Source organism: Ammospiza caudacuta, chromosome 8 (genome assembly GCF_027887145.1).
Source record: "Ammospiza caudacuta isolate bAmmCau1 chromosome 8, bAmmCau1.pri, whole genome shotgun sequence".
In the NCBI taxonomy this organism is placed as follows: Eukaryota; Metazoa; Chordata; class Aves; order Passeriformes; family Passerellidae; genus Ammospiza; species Ammospiza caudacuta.
Window position 1 is genome coordinate 13,144,657 of NC_080600.1, and position 17,062 is coordinate 13,161,718.

The 17,062-nt window shown below is 37.3% G+C and overlaps 1 protein-coding gene across 1 annotated transcript in view; it reads left to right on the plus strand.

Annotated features, from left to right (window-relative positions):
• Positions 1-4,928: 4,928 nt before the first annotated feature.
• Positions 4,929-17,062, plus strand: part of GULP1 (GULP PTB domain containing engulfment adaptor 1) — a 165,067-nt gene continuing 152,933 nt past the window's right edge. Inside the window, exons 1-2 of the mRNA XM_058809193.1 lie at positions 4,929-5,026; positions 5,243-5,312. The gene's annotated coding sequence lies outside the window, so the exon portion shown is untranslated. The remainder of the gene's footprint in view (positions 5,027-5,242; positions 5,313-17,062) is intronic.

Below are 17,062 nucleotides of genomic sequence, written 5' to 3' on the forward strand. Positions count from 1 at the left end.
AGAATTGATCAGAACTTTGATTTTCTTCTTGTGCAATTTTTTTCATTTGCGGTCCAGTTTACTGCAGGATACTTATAAGCAAAACCTATAACTATAGTACTAGCAATACTCAGCTCTCCCACTGATTTTTGTTTATATAGTATTTTTAAATAAGGCGGATAGGAGAAGTAGGACTCAAAGCTAAGTCTAAAAGCAAAGAAGTTAAAAAGAAAGAAACTTATAGTAGATTTTTGTGATTTCTAGCCTAAGACCATCCTTTATTTCCCTACCTTAAATGTTTGTCCTTAAGGCACAAATCAGCATCTACCACAGCATGGTCCGCAGAAATTTGTAAATTCACAATTGCTTCATAGGAAGCCAAAGAGAACAGCTAATCACTCAAACCCTCCTCTTCCCTGCGCACATCATCAGAGCACCAGCTCTGTCCCCATCAAGGGGATAACTCAGCACTCCACAGCTACTTTATGAAAGTTATATGTAAATATAAATAATGAACAAGCAGAATTTCTTGGGAAGGGGAAGTTTAAAGATACAAACAGATAAAACCAACAGCTAAAACCATAATGTATTACTCATAAGTTTTAAAAGGAAGGATTATTATACATAATGTAGAAGTTCAAAAAATGTGTTTGGTCAGCAGCATTAGCAGCAGCTCAGAGAACAGTAATAATGGAAAGAGACCAATTTTCCAAACACAAATTCTTGAGGCAAGACCTTGCAATAAGAAACAGCAGACTAAGAAAGATTGGCAAAGGCCACTACTCTAGTCTGGTTCCTTTGAAATGTGTAACAGCAAGGAAATGAGATTTCCCACTGGGAATTTTAACTGTCAGCATGGAAAACAAGTATGGTTGGGGTTTTTTATTTTCTCATTATTTGACTTTTCTTTAGTTACAAGGCTAGCAGTTTAACCTAAAAAGGAGTCAAATGAAATTATTTAATGCAACACTCATGAACATCTAAAATATTCTCATTTATTAACCCAGAGCAGTAAAGCTTAAGTAATCTTAGTTCAGAGATGAATGACCAAGATATACCAGCAAGCTTTTACATGGTAAGGCTGGAGAACCCTCAACTGGTTCTAAAACTCCTTAATGAAGCATATCAATACATGAGTCTGCTAACTGGGTCCTTATCTGCACACATCTTAAAAGACTAGACAATTCCACCAGTTTATACATCTAGTTTCTGACATTTTAGATATTTAACAGCAGGCAGACTCTTTTGTTCATATGAGTTCCTGACCAAATCTTTAATTCTACTGTAGTAATGAATAAAAAAATTACATTATGCACTCTGTAGGTCTAGAGCACCTTTTTAATAAGTAATAATACTTTATGTGGCTATTTAGAGGATTTTGATGGAAAAGACCATGCAGTTCATACAGAAAGACATTGAAAGACTAATGAATATCCTACTTATGTTTGGGTAAGGCTAAGTTGCAGAATCACAACCCCAGGTAGAACCCTTCCTACACCATATACTTTTATGACATTTAGACAGTAAAAACAATTATGTAGGTAGCACAGTGAGTCTAGAAGTCTGTCATAAATCTAGTAATTAAATTAATACTATTGAAGTCACATTTTCCTGCACTTTTTGCTTCCTTAGAAAGGAGTTGCTCAGAAGCACAGCTTCATTCTCAATTATTTGCGTAGGTCATATAACACCAAGGAACATTTGTTTTCCTGAGCTAAATCTTAAGTTATAAGAAACATTTCATTTCCTTCCTTGTCAAAGACAAAAGAAATGATAGCAGTAAAATCAGCAGCCTTCCCATTAATAACATAACAGGCAGAAGATGATATTCACCATTTTTATAAAGTGTAAATTCCACCTCCTTTTCTTACCAGTATTTCTCATGGTTTTAACAGCATCACCTCAACCATTCATAAACTATTCTAGCACTGCATTATTGTTGTATCCAAGACCTCCAACCACCACCACACCCTCCATCCCTCTTAGGTGAAGTTGATGTAATTCCCTGCAGCTGAGAATAATTAGCTAACCTGCACATTTTGGCACAGCTAGATAATGTCTTACCTGAAGGCACTAATTACTTTTACTGTAGCTATCACCACATTTTCTCTGGCTGGCAATATAAGTACAGGGAAAGGCTTCCTCCAAGGGATTTCGACCAACTCCTCAGTGGATAAACCGGGAGTGATTTGTCAGAGCTGGTGGCATATTTTATACTTTCTGCACTGATATTTCCCACTGGATTTGATAAATCCAGGTTAGTCAGAGAAATAGAGAACTGCTCAAAGCAAACCCTATGTAGCTTAAGCTGAGAGTTTGAGAGGAACCAAGCTGTCTTTGTGTCTGTTCAGAAGAAGATTATATTCAGGCTTGTGCAAATCACCTGAAGTACAAGGCTGCAAGACTTTTGACAGGGAGCTTCAGAATATGCTTACACATGCCTCATTCTTCTCCAATATGACTGTTAGTAAGGGCTTTGACTCGAGGCTGATTTGACAAAATCCAAATAAATACAAAGCCATGTCAAGCAGGTTTGTAACAATGTTCTATCTCTGATAACCAAAACAGGAACATCATCTTTTCTCTCCTGCTCTGAGACAAGCATGCCTGTCTAAAGAGATACATCTGCAAATGAAGTGTAACTACAGCACATTTACACTAATACTCAAAGAGTAATAAACTCCTGATATTGCCGAAAGAACCAGGCATCAGCTGCACAGAGCCAGTGAATCACCTGGTAAGCATTTTAGCTGCTAATCCAGCTCAAACTCTGTAGTCACTGGTGTGGTTATAGCTCCCAGCACTCAGCACAAAAATGCCAGAGCTAAACCATACTGTAGTGCTCTTACTTGGATATAGCCTAAAAAACATATGCTTGGTTCTGAGTCCTGCTCAAAGCCTTTTCACATATCTCAAATCTGTTTCTGAACCTTAATCAGGAATTAAACCTGATATCTCCATATGACTTTACCCCTAAAGGCACAAAGCATCAGCCTTTGTCATTGCTTCAACATTTCTGATAATTCAGTTTTCAAAGCCATTGAAAAAACCATGCTATTTCTCTGAAAGAGCAGGTGAATACAGCAGACACACACTTTAATGAAATTTTCTAGCTACAAAAGTAAAGTAGGCATCTTACTTCAAGGACCATATATATACTATTATATATAATCTGCTAGTAACTTTTTGTGACTATGTTATGAACTAGAAAAAGGCTTGTTCTGTTTGTTTTTGTTATAAATAACTGCCATCTTCCTAATGATAGCAGCATCCTCATCAGAAGTAAAACAACACATTCCAATGACCAAAATGGTCTAGAGAAATAAAATAAGGAAGAACTTAAGAAAAGCCCCCAAACAAAACACCTAACAAACAAACAAACCAACAACACAAAAAAAAAATTCAAAGAACAAAAGGCAAAACAAAACCCAAAACCATCTCCCTTTGATGTCAAAAAACATATACTTGACTTTTACTGAAAGTGAACTCAAAATGCAAATATCAACCTTAAGTTTATCAAAACATACAAAATCTATGAAGCTGGTGTATTTCAGTTACCACAAAACACATTGAATATCAAGAAATTCACCTTCCTTAGGCAAATCAAGCTAGCTCATAGAGAAGCAGTTACAATTACTTAAGACACTGCAAAAACAAATTCAAAATTATACCTTTGCAAATATTTTTTACATAGTTATAGAACTCCAGACTGACATACTAAGGATACTCTTACAATGATAAAACACGTAGCAAAAACACATTTGAAGAAAGGGAAAAAAACACACCATTTGTTGCAGTTGAGATAGCCATAACAAGTACAGTATCGCAACAAAATTTGAGAAAGCCTTAAGCATTCAGCTACACAGAACAACACCTTACCTCTTCAAAAACAGCAAGTATTTGCTCTTTCTTGTTCTTTAGCCCAACCTTTTATCCCCTCCTGTTGATGCACTGCACCTGTGTGCCCTCTGTTCCCTTTGGTGGTTGGTCAGCGCCCCTGGGCTCATTACCTTCAATATTATTCACCTGTCCTGCACAGCTGCAGCCCATTAGGGATGAGCATCACTCCCAATCACCCCAAACTGTGTGCCCACAACAACAAAGCAGCTTGTAGAAAAAACCCCACCCCATTCTAAAGCCACCTGGCTCTGCAAAGACTCGACTGCCCCCACACAGAAGGGGTGCAGCAGCACCTGCACTGTCAATAGCAAAGTATTCACAGGCACAAGTGTGGTGTCATTGGGCAGAGAAATAGCATTGAAATCTCAATCTACATTCATGTTGTGATACCTGACCAAACTGAAAATGGGGTAACAGAATCCACGTGGGGCTTGCCTGACAGACACAATTCCTGAACTCCCTGCTGCACAATCTGCAGGGGAATTGGACATCTACTGCAGGCTCCAGGTAGAAAAACACAGCACTCTCAGATGGAGTCACACACAAGAAGGTCACATCATCAAAGCAATAGAGCAAACACACAGCACCTGGGAACAGGGAGCAGGGGTTTGGGAAATAATTCCAAAGGCCTGAGTGCATTGAGGGCCCTAAGCGGCCGCACCTGAGGCCTTCCGCAGGAGGGCTCCATTTAAACCCAGGCTGGGATCATGGTCCCCCTGCTCCTGAGGGATTGGGTTGTGGTCCTTGTGATATCCCTGGCTGGTTGGTGGCCTTGGCCCTGTGTTGTGGCCCTGGGGGTCCCCAATGGCAGGTGAGATTTGCTTTTCCAACCTACCTGCTATGGGGAACAACCACAGCGGGTGAGGCGGACACTGTGCTTAGCTGCCCTCAGAGGCCACCTTGGCCTTCCTGAGGGGACAATCCTGCTCTTACTGCCCACTTATGCATAAACAGTATTTAATCTCGGTTTTTCTAACTAAATACATGTAAGGAGCAGCTTTTTCTGACCCAGTATCTAATGGCTCCACAAACCATGCGGAAAAAGCAATTACTGCTGTTGGCTAGCAGATTGTTTTGCCCACATAAAGTCCACAAGTAACACCAGAGGTTGTGACTGCTTTCCATTGGGAAATCTAGCCTGCAAAAGGTAAGGCTTTGGATATCTCCTGGAGGGGGTGGAAAAATAATTCAGTATGGATCAGAAAAGACAGTAATAGTTCTAGTGAAGTTAGATGTAACTTATAGAGGATAAGTTTTACAGTTTTTTGTTGTGGGTTATTAGACATGGGGGAACGTGTTCATGAGAAGACTGGACAAGCAGTCTGTACCCTCCTTCTAAGGACTAAACAAAACACTTTTCTAGGTTGGTGAGGGATATGGGGACTCAGTGCTGCTTATACTTCCTTTGCAAGATACTTGAAGGTGTTCTTATGGTATGTAAAGCATTGAAATTAAAATAGCCTTACTGGATGTACACCAGAGCTTATATTCATTACAGGATAGGTTACAATATAGACCTTTGATGCATGTAGTTCTTATCTAATGGCCCCTCAAGGAAAAGAAGGAAAAGCTGACAACTTCATTGTCCCAGCTTGGACCTCAAATACATGGTTATTGTCTTCTTTTCCACACCTACCTGAGCAAGTCAATTTCTCTGCAAAAAGTTCACTACTGTGTTAACTTCAAGTACTCTTCTGAATGCCAAATGATAGCAGGAGGGGAACTGTGGGTTATTTTGGCTGGAACTTGGCATTCTGAGGGACTCCTGTGTGCATCTGACATTGGAAATCAGTCTAGCTCTTTGGTACTTCTGTTTGTTAAAGCTGCAAGCATGTCATATCTATCTGACCTATCAGGTGGAGCAGGGAAATCACAGTGAGCTGTTGATTTTTGACTGTGGAATCTAAGCTTCTTGTTAAAAATGCTTTTGGTGATACGTGAGGGAAGCCTTTCAGACTACAAATATGCTAAATGGATAATTTTTATCAAATAGTGATAAGTAGAGAACAGCTGATGCATCATTGGTCACAGCTCTGTCTTCAAATATTGATTTCATATGAAAATTAGCAGGTTATAGGAAATTACATTTTTTCAAAGGGTTTGTTAAAAGAAAACACCTTCCATGTTTTTTATAGGTTTTTTTTTTGTTTGTTTGTTGTCAGTGTGGTTTTAAGCTAGGAAATTTGGTCTTACCTTTTTTACTGAACTTTAAGGTCCTTCTCTTTTCAGAAATGCAAAAATTAAAGTGCTGTTGTAAGGCCTGGTTAAAGGCAGTAAAGGAACTGTGGCTGTGACAAATGAAACATTTTGATACAGTATTTAATGATAAAATCTGGTTTGATGATGTGACTTTTTTTGTGGGTGGCTCTTTCTGAAAGTTCTGTGTCTTTCTGCCTTGAGCTTGCAGTACCTGTCCAATTCCCCTGCAGATTTTGAAGCAGGGAGTTTAGGAATTGCATAGTCTGTTGGTTAAGCCTTACCTGAATTCTGTTACCTCATTTTCAGTTTGGTCAGGTATCACAATATGAATCAGATTAAGATTTCAATGCTATTTCTTTGCCAAATGACTCCTCACATATTTACTTTTCAAAGCTTAATCGGCATGCTGTTACAATGCTTGGTAAGTTTTGTAGTGCTGACAGTAGTAACAATATTCTTCCTGTAGCACCCCTATCTCCCCCCAAAACCATCTCCAACAGCTGTTTTTACACTGGTGTGATAGATGAAAATAGCTGTGTGTGCTCTCAGAAAGGTACCAGGTGAGTCCCTGGGGCAGAAGGAGTGTGAAGTGTGTTGGGGGGAGGCCCTGAGCACTGTTGGGGTAGAAAGGTGAAAATTGGGTTGGGCTGGTGAGCTGAAGCTCAGGCACAGGATCAGCTGCTGGGCAGGGCTTTAAAAAACAGGATCAGCCTGTGAGCACTTAACTGGTGTATGCTGCAGCTCAAAAAAAAAAGAAGAAAAACAACAAAAAAAAAAAAGAAGAAAAACAACAAAAAAAACCTGGAATCAAGGAGCTACACTGGAAAGACAATGGCTGAAAAAGGGTTTTTGTTAATATTTATTTCTAACTATCCTTTTCTACTTAGCAAGTTAATTATTCTTGGCTGTACAGAACTACAGTCCAGCCTTTCAGATATTCAAAGAGCAGAAGCCTGACCCTCACACTGTCTGAGGCTGTGGTGTGTAAGGAATGTTACCTCAGTTAGGCTGTGGTAGTTATGAATATAATGAATAGTTTTATGTTATGGATATCTGTTGTTCTGATGGCTTTTGTTCATCACATGAAAAAAAGGAAAGAAACTTTAAAATGCTGTGAACGTTATACTGCACTCACCAGAGCAAGAAATTGCTCAGGACAGACTTGTTTTACTAGATATCTCTGCAGAGTGGAATATTTTGTATTTAGCAACTCTACCCTGTAGTTTGGGGGTCTTTGGAGGAGGTCACTGTCCTTGTATAAAGTCTGCTGAGGTGTTTGTATTGGATGTTCATAGCTCAAGAATCTGAGGCTTTCCATTTGGATTTCCTTGACTTGGTGATACGGCATTCAGAATGCTATTTAAGCACTTTTGTTTGCAAGGCTTTTTCTTCTCTCCAAGGCTAAAACCCAAAGGTAAAATAATAAGGTAATTATATCCAAAGCTGTTTTCCTAAGCGAATTTAAATAGAAAAATTGAACAACTTAATTGCTGTGCATTCCTTGGCTTCTTTGCAATGATCTGTAGCAGTCAACAAAGCAGATTGAAGTGGAAAAGGATTTTACTTTTGTAATGGGCTTGTAGAGCAACTTTGCAGTAAGCTAATGAAAAAACTAATTGAAAGCTGAAATCTAGAGAAGTTTTCATGCAGGTAATATTTTGCATTTAAAATCGTGTGGATTTGTCTTTTATGGAAGTATTACAGAAGGTTCTGAGGTTTGTTTGTTTTTTGGTTTTTTTTTCCAGTTTGGGGTGAATTCTATGGCCTTTTAATAAGAAAGACGAAAATTTATGTTTTTATCCTGAAACAGAATATGATAACATTTTAAGAAGGAAAAAGGATTTTCACTTCTGTAGGAATAAATGTAGGAAAGGGCTTTGTATTCTTACTTCTATGTAAGAGCTGCATATACAGGTGAAAAATAATGGAATAGAGAACATTGTAGTTAGATGTTTGAGAATTGGATGGACTTGACTTGGGAAAAACCTTTCTTACTGCTTTGTGGAAAGACACTGCTCTATATTTGTCATGCTTTGTCTTCTTCTCAACAGTGCTAATTGCTATCTAAGTATTATGATAATTAATTGAGCTACATATGAAAAAAACCCCATTTATTGCAGGTCTAAAGGAAGATGGAAAAGTCCAAGTAGCTTGCAAATTGTTTTAATCCCTAAATGTTTATACCTATTTGTCATACATTGCCCTGCTGGCTGAATGCAAGGTCCATTGACATTTAGGAGTGAAGTTTTTCATTTCAACTTATTCAATTTTGTCATGTTTGCCTCCTTCTGATTGTTAATGATGAATAATTGTTCTAATGCATTTGGAACTGGCAAGAAAAAGTTTAATGCTGTTATCCTCTAACACCTATTGCCTAGTATAATAAGGGTGTATTGTGAAGGAAAAAGTTGCTTAACTTTTTTCTTGGTACCAGGTGGAATCTGTAGCTGAACAGTCTATGACAAAGTATTGCCATCCATGCTAACCAGGACAGCAGGTATTTACTGACTTGTCTTTCATGTTTCTCCAGCAGTTTGTTCTTATCTGAGACATTTAGTAAGGGTGTGATAGTCTAGAAATAAAACTCCTGTAACATTTTCATTTTGCGAGTAAGACAGGCATTAAAAAAAAACAGCCCTCCCTGTAGGGGGATACAATATAAGAAAGTAAAGGTAGTATAGAAAGTAATCTTACCCCATTAAGGAGTTGCAGCTGAGCCAATTAATAGAGATTGGGAACAGGCCTGATGTGAACGGGCCACACCTGTAGCCAATAAGAAGAGTGTTATGAAAGGGTGGGTTGGTTGGGGGAGCTGGAGTCAGCTGGCTGCTGTGAGGACAAGGAACAGTCAGTGCCCAGAGGAGCTGCCTACGAGAAACATCAAGGAGGTATGAAACTCTGGCAATATGGAACCCTTGTAATGTAATGACAATAGCAATCTTACAATATGTTACAACAGCCCCCATGATTTGATGGTTTTAGTTTTTGTTTACTTCAAAGGAAGTATTTTTTTCTTAGTATAGGTTCTGTAACAGAATTCAACTTTGTAGTTTTTTCGGTGTTCTAAAACAATAGAACTACTGGCCTATGGCACATACAAATTGCAAGTGCAGCCTGACAAATTAGGCTAAAATACTTGGCCTATAAAATTCATCCTGGTACTAATATATTGCAATCAATATGAAATATTTGCAAGGTATTTCTTTGGCAAAGAGTAATGGATGTGACTTTGCTCCTTGTGTAAATATAAATCTCAGTCCTGCATAATGGCACACTGTTACAATTTTTACATGGCAGTTTGGTCAGTCTTCTCAAGGCTTTACCTTACATCTTGAATGGATTCTTATCACTGTAAAATACTAATGCTTTATGATGTACATGACTAAATTACTGCACTAGAAATAATTTCTATAGGGCTACAGTCTGCAGGTTTCCAGAGACGCTGCTCTAAAGTGTTTGCATGCCTAGACTAAATAGAAAGCTTTTTTAAAGAAGGTTTTGAGACCTTTGCCTGTGATAACAAAAAGTGGGTGATAGGGAATAGTCCAGAAGAGCAAACATGAGTAATTTTTATCATCTGGAATCTAAAGGAGAAGGAATAAAACTCTTTGAGGAGACATTCTGCTTCAGGCAGGACAACAGCAATTGCTGACATCTCCCACACTTTTTCTCTTGTCCTAAAAAACAAACCTATGTAATGAAGTGTCCTAGGAGGACCATGCAACTAAGCTGTCTATTTTGACTACACTGTCATATTTCATGGCCTGAAAAATTTGGGCTAAAGTGAATCTAGAAATTTCTGAATCCATTATGATGCTGATAGCACATTTTGTCTCTTATTGAAATTCTGTCCTTTCCTTCTACCAAAGAATTATCAAAGACAGGTGTCCTTTATTCATATCGTATGTATGAACTTTTTCAAGAAACAGAAGGAAAAGTTATTTTTTTCTGTAGGAAAAATCTACCTTAGGGAAGATAGTTTTTTTCCTCTATTATTTGCTGTACTTTCTTTGCTTCCCCCAGTCCCTTAGATACTTATGATCTGCATGTTTTTTCATGGTGTTTTGATGTACTTTGATACTCTGAAAAATCGCAGGATTCTATTAGAAGCACAACACAATGGCAGTTTGACCAATCTTTTCCAATTCTCTTAGTGCTTTCCTCTAGTGTCTTGATTCTCTTGATTTGGATTATAACTGTCAAGAAAATAGCCTGGAGAGCAGAGAAGACTTTGGAGTTGGTTTGTTGCAAGTTCAAAGTTAAGAAAATAGTACAAAAAATGGCATCTTCCTAGGTACTTCACGTAACTCATTTAAAAACCTAAAAATTATTGATATGATGTCTATTTTTTTCAAGTTATGAAGAACCAATTTCAGAAATCTGGGCAGGCCTCTTGCCCATACCCAGAAAGAATTGTCTGTATTTAGTTTGCTTTTGCACTGAAGCAGAGCTGTTCCATCTCTGCTCTCTGGTAACCTCTACTTTTTTACAGTCCAGTATAGTAAAATACGCCAAAAAAAGCAGGGGGAGAAATCAAACCACATCTGATATATCAGGGAATGCTACAGGGCATGACTATTTTCTTGGAGCTTATTAAGAGAAATCAATAAATTGTGCTGCTTTTCCCAGCAATCTTCTTCAAAGGAGACCTTGCTTGTTTGCTTTCTTTTCTTTTGTTGTTGGGCGTTGGCTTTCTCCTTTTACTGGGATACAGAAATTTGGACATGTCTAAAACTTGTGTCAAAAGGGACAAGCCCACAATATTTGAGAGGGAAAAATAATTTTCCTGGCTTCAAATCTTGTTTGTAACAACAGGAAGCATTATTATAAGCAACAGTTCCAACCATGAATAACAAAGATAATTTAGATTACTCCCTGGCAGCGCAACATACGTCAATTGATAAATTGTTTAAAAATGTGTAGAATCAGTCCATGTTGAACTACCATATTCTGTTTTCTCCACTTGTGGGCTGGCAGAAGATTTTTCTCCCCATTTAGGACTTAGTGATGTAGAAAAATCACATTAGCCAGACACCAGTTACTTACTGCTGTATCGTGCCTGATTGATGGGAGTTATTTTACTAACATGAGATTAGAGATGAGGGGAGATGAGTAAAAGAGGCAGAGGAACTCTCCTGTTGTGGTGTCTTGTGCCTAAAACTACCCCGAAGAGGATAATGAGGTTAATGCACAGCCAGGTACAAAGGTAACTTAGCAATTACTTTAAAAACCCCTGTGAGTTTGTGATGGAAGTATTGTGCCAACTGCCAGAGACAGGTAAGCAACTTTTAATTGATTAGCAGTTGGTTAGTTGCTCCTCAAACAAACATGTGAATTTCTGTTTTATTGAAGCAATTGGTTATCCAGAGCAGCTATCATCCTGATAGCACGCTGAGGGAGATTGCCAGCACAAAAGAGAATTTGAGATTTGCCTCCTGAAGGCTCATCAAACAGTCAGGGAAGGCTGTGAATTGTATCTACAGACAGGTTCACTGAGCACATAATCCAATTTGCTTATTTTCTGCTTGCTTTGTAGCACTCCATCCTGCTGGAGTTCATCTGAACCTCACTGTTCTTGATTTTCTCTGAGGATTTCCTGTAGTGGAAGTGCTGTAACAACTGTCCTTGGCTTCAAAATATGCTACATGGGCTTGGGAAGAGTTCAGATAAGAGAGGAGTCAGTATTTTAACTCCTGATAGCATTTTCTGTCTATGTTTAGGAAGCGACTTGCAGTAGGACTTTGACTTTTTGGAGTTCATATGGTTGACAAATGTGATCAAAGAAATGATTAGAAGTTATCAGACTTGTTGGGCATCATCACACTAAGATTAATGAGGGACATGTTTTTCCATGGTAAAAGAAGTGTGTAATCCTGCATTTCTCAAAGATACTCAGTCTTTTTGCTGAATATTGGAATGTGCAAACTTTCCCTCTCATTCCCCATTTCTTGATGTTTGAAAGCTGTGCAAATACTGTGACTGGCAAATCTAATTCAAGGCATAGGAAAGAAGTAATCTATTTTAGGACTAGGACACTAGGAAGTGAATAATTCAAATGATAAAATATTAAGACATGTTTTGCAGCCACTGCAACAATGATCTAAAATTAATGTACAGGCTTTTACTTGCATAGAATTTGGGGAACATTAGAAGACATCTAAGAAATTCCTACTAGTGAATGCAGTTTATGTGTAAAATCACAGCACACAGCTCTGTTCAAGTTAAATGTGACTTTAATCAGTTTCACAGTGGTGGCAGCGTAATTCAAATTAGAGTTTATACATGGTGCAATTGGCTTGCAAGGAATATCCAGTCTGTTCTGCAATCAAGTAATGAAAAGGGTCACAGCCTCATCTATGCTTTGGGCTTTTGATGTATTTTAAGGCATTTTGCACTCTGAGATGGTATAGCAGATTTTAGTATGAGTAAAGGCACTGATTTCCTCCTGTTCCCAAGAGGGAGAGACCTTTTTCTGAGGACATGCTTTGCCCAAGACCAGCCTTAAAGCAGGTTTTTGCCTGATTTCCTTTTTGTAACATAATTTATCTGCTTTAATAGTCAAGCCACTCAAATACAATCATGTCAAGGGAAAAGTGCAGTTTTTGCGATCTTTAGTAATAAAATATCACAAAGTGATCAGCTGTGTTGTGCCAATACTCTATTAATATTTCTTTATGATGAGATTTTTTTTACTTTTACAAAAAATTGCTTCACTAGGAAATAGTTGAATCTCTCTGTAAACAGTCTACAGTGTTTACTTGAGTTTATTTTTAGTCTTAAATGTTTTTTAAGTAGTGTTGTTTATATTCCTTACCTTTTGTAAGAGTGGGGAGAGCAGGGATGTTTTGTTTTCAGTCTGCAGACACATCTAAAATGAGGAATGGAGTCCAATCCGTAGCTTTCAAATATTAATTTTAGTATTCAGTCCTGCTGCCAACGAAATTAAGGGCCAAAGTTCTTATGCATTAACATAATTTTGCAGTATTTGAACTGAAAATTTATGCAATTTTTGAATGCTGTTTTCTGATGATTTTTTAAATGCCAAAAACCCTTTTTGGCATATAGCAAGTATTGATTACCAGATTTTATTAAAAATTAAAATGGATTATTTTATTCCACCAATGCATCTGGGTTTTTTTTACCATATTCAAAACGTCACTGGACTCTTTTAGCTGTAATCTTAAATGAAATGCAAAAAAGTTACAGAGCAATTTTCCCTCAGACAATCAAAGACATATTCAGAAAGAATTGCCAGATGTTTTTAGTTTGCCCTTATCTAATCTGTAGTGCTTTCAGCATGTACAACTGAAGATATGAAGAAATTTACTCCTTAGTCTGCTCACATTTTACTTTTCTGCGTGTTTTTCTCCTGCTTGTTCTGCCCCACACTTGCACCTTACTCTGGATGAGAGTCTCCAAGAGTAAGAAGACTTACTTTTAGACTCTCTCTCTAAAATTTGTTGCAGAACACAAAATCAAACTCAGAGTTGTGGTGAAAATACACATCCAGGAGTACACTTTGTCCTAGCTAATAACAAATTGCTAACATAACCCAATAGAATAATATTAGTCAGTTTACTGCAACCTGTACTCCTAAATCAGATTTGGTCTGAAAGGTCAGCTTTCTATAGCACTAAACTCTCCCAGCTCTTAGAAGAAATCAGTGTTGAATAGCAAGTTCAATTAAAAACCCAATGCAACTGAGGCTATCACCTTCCAAACACCTCAAATCATTTTAGTTACATGAAATCTGGGGATTTCTATAAAGTGTCTCTTAGTCCCATTCCTAAGATTATTTATGCGTTATGAATTAAAGAAGGAGGAAATAATGTCACTGGAAGTTTTTTCCTGATCAGGAGAATCCTTGCATAGTAGATAACACATTGCTAGATCTGTTGGTTTAATGCAAGCCAAGATATAAAGGGATAAATAAAACAATGAAGATTTATTTTCAAAAAACAATTTAGAGATATTGATCTTATTTTCTGTTCTAAACGTACACTTTACAATTAGGGGATGGAATAGATTTTTTCTTTCATGCTCCTGTTTCTAACACAAATCTGAGGTTTTGGGGCTTTTTAAAGCAGAATGGTCCTGCTTTTGTTCCTTTATGTTCCTTCAATAGAGCTGGCTGAAAGATTGGCTCTGTTTTGATAGAACAAGGTAGTTTGGAAAGGCCTTATCCATCCATGGGTATCAATACAAGCTACTTATTTCCTTCTAAATATTAGTGTTTCCTAACCAAGGGCATCAAAGTAATTGTAATTTGAACTGCTGACTTGCAACTGTGGTGTTTTTTATTCTGGAATTTTTCCTTTTCTCGAACAAAAATATTTTTGCAGCAAAGTAAATCTCCTCTTTCTGAAAACAGCTGTTTAAACTTGTGATTCTGGACACTTTGTGTCTGTTTTACTCTACTTCAGTTAAATGTGAAAAGTTGTTTTTGGAAATGAATACACAGATTTAAGCAGTATTTTTGACTGCTATTGATGTTACTTTGTTCAAACTTGAAACTTTAAAGCTGTTCTGTTTCTCATGTTCCCTTTTCCCTATTATTGTTTTTATAATGCTTTTTTCTTTTTGCCACATAAAAATAAATAGACAACAGAACCTCTGTGTTCTGTTCTGGTCAAATGCTGAACACATACAGTCTTTATGCATTGCAAGTAGGACATGAAGTCCAGCTGGTGTTGATTTCAAAAAGGGGACACTCATCAACCATCCTCTTTAATAAAATGGTACAAGAACCCTCCCTGTTTTGTTGACATTGAAGATGTCCCCCAGATAAAGCTGCAACAAGATGGCAAAAATAGCTGTGCCTTTATGAATGTGCATTTTAAATTCATAATCTTTGAACAATTGCATCTTTTTTGGCATGGTGTAATATGCAAGATCCATGGTGAAGAGACAGATGCAGTGATATGTGATCTTAGCTCCTAAATTCAGGTTCACAAACAATGCTATGATTTTTTGTTATGAAAATCTCACTAAGGTGCAATGTTTCTTTTCTTCCTCTCCTTTATTATATTTTAGGGTTGTGATTTCAAAAACTTGTACTACATAATGTATGAGAAACAAGAGTAGAAAACAATAATGAAATTACAAGGTAAATGTTAAGTAGTCTTCACTATTTAACTCCAGAACTTGGCTTAGGACAGGGCTGGGTATGGCATAAAAGACAAGATTAGTACAAGGAAACTCGTAATGGTAGGCTGATATCCTCATCTCAAATACGCTGCCCTTTTTAATGAGATGGATTAACAATTGTCGGGGAGGGGAGCATCAACTTATTTTGCTGCTGAAGTTGAGATCTTTCCTCTGGCAATCTCTGATAGCAAACAGTGCATAAACCATAGGTAAAGTGTGTCCTTGTGAATGTTTATTGTGTCTTCCCTTGGGTCATCTGTTACATCCACTGTCCTTGTTTCCTCTTGTTTCCTAACTCTTTTCAGAGCCCCCTCTACTCTCTATTTCTGTATAAGTACTTTGATAAAATTCCTTTCTATCCACCCTAAGCTTGTGGATGAGTGTTTGCTAGACTGCATTTCTTGCTGGCAGTGTTATTTTAATCTTTTGCTGTCAGCTGTACAAGAGGCTTCCTTTACCCCACTTGCTGGCATATGGCATAACCAGATTTCAGGCTGCAAGAGCGCAGCCAGACATGGCAACAAGTGGCTGAAAGAAAAAGAGATTTCTGCTCCAATTTCAACAGGAGCAAGGATTTTGATTTGTGTTGCTTTTATGCTTATTGCTTCCTCAGTTTTGGATGTATTTTTGCAGTTTCAGTTTGAGTTTAAAAATCCCAAATACCTACATGAGTTAACTCTTGGATTAATCTGGCTAGTTAACTCTTGCTGTACTTTCACAGAACTGTGAAGTTATATACAAAAAATTCTATCAGTTCTTATGTTAATTTGCGTTTAATATGACAAAGAGATTTATTATTGAAGTCCCACAATTTTCTTTGGAACTTTATCTCTTTGGAGATGCTGAATCATTCTTTTGAAGTGAGTGTATGCTTGCTAGATTTCAAATTAGATAATAAAGAATGTTAAAATTTGCTTTAAATATATAATTTAAATGCTATGAGTTCTCTAACATAAGTATGACTGACGTGGGTGTACACTGAGAAACAGTATTTCTAAGAAGAAAAGAACTAATTAAATCCTCCAAAATGTCACATTCATAATTAGAAAAGATTTTTGTTTGGAAAGAACAAAGGTAGAAAGTGAGCTGTTCATAGCTGAATTTATGGTTTTAAACCTAAAAATAATAACTTTAGAAACCTTGTCCCCCTCATTCAAATAGCTAACTTTTATCATTGACTTTGCAGCTAATACCAAGAAATTTGTTCATTTGCATTTCATGTAGAGAAGCCAACCCTGCATTCCTTAGGCATCTGTTTAAACAAAGGGTGATATCAGATCAAGGGCAAAGCTAAAACTGGAGTAATTTGCTTTCCATGGAAGATGTAAATAAATATCCCACTGTACAGTGTCATTGCAACATATGACTCCTGTCAACCTACAGCTGATTTAAACAGCTCCTGAAATCTTAATCTGTTTCTTGTTTCTCCCAGTTGCAGTTTGCTCTCTCTAGCTGTCCTAATCAGTCATTTTTAAGACCCTGCTCTCAAATAGTCGAGTTGAAAAAGAAAAAAATGAACCCTTGTACTTCTAAGGTGCTCCTTTTAACACAGAAAATTGTCAAGAGGCCACCCAAACAGCTCAGCAGAAGAAAAGGTGAGAAAGCAAGTTTTTAAGGGTGAATAACAGTCATCCTATAAAATGCTTTTTGCAATCAGTAATCATTCTAGGAATTGCTTAGTTTTCTTTGATCCTTTGTGCATGCCTTAAATTTCAGCCAAGCAGCTTTTAATGGGGGAGTTTTTCTGGTTTTTGTTTCCTTGCAGTTCTCACATTAATACAGAGGAAATGTATCCACGTTGAATGTGTTTCAGTATTATTTACTATAACTAATCCCA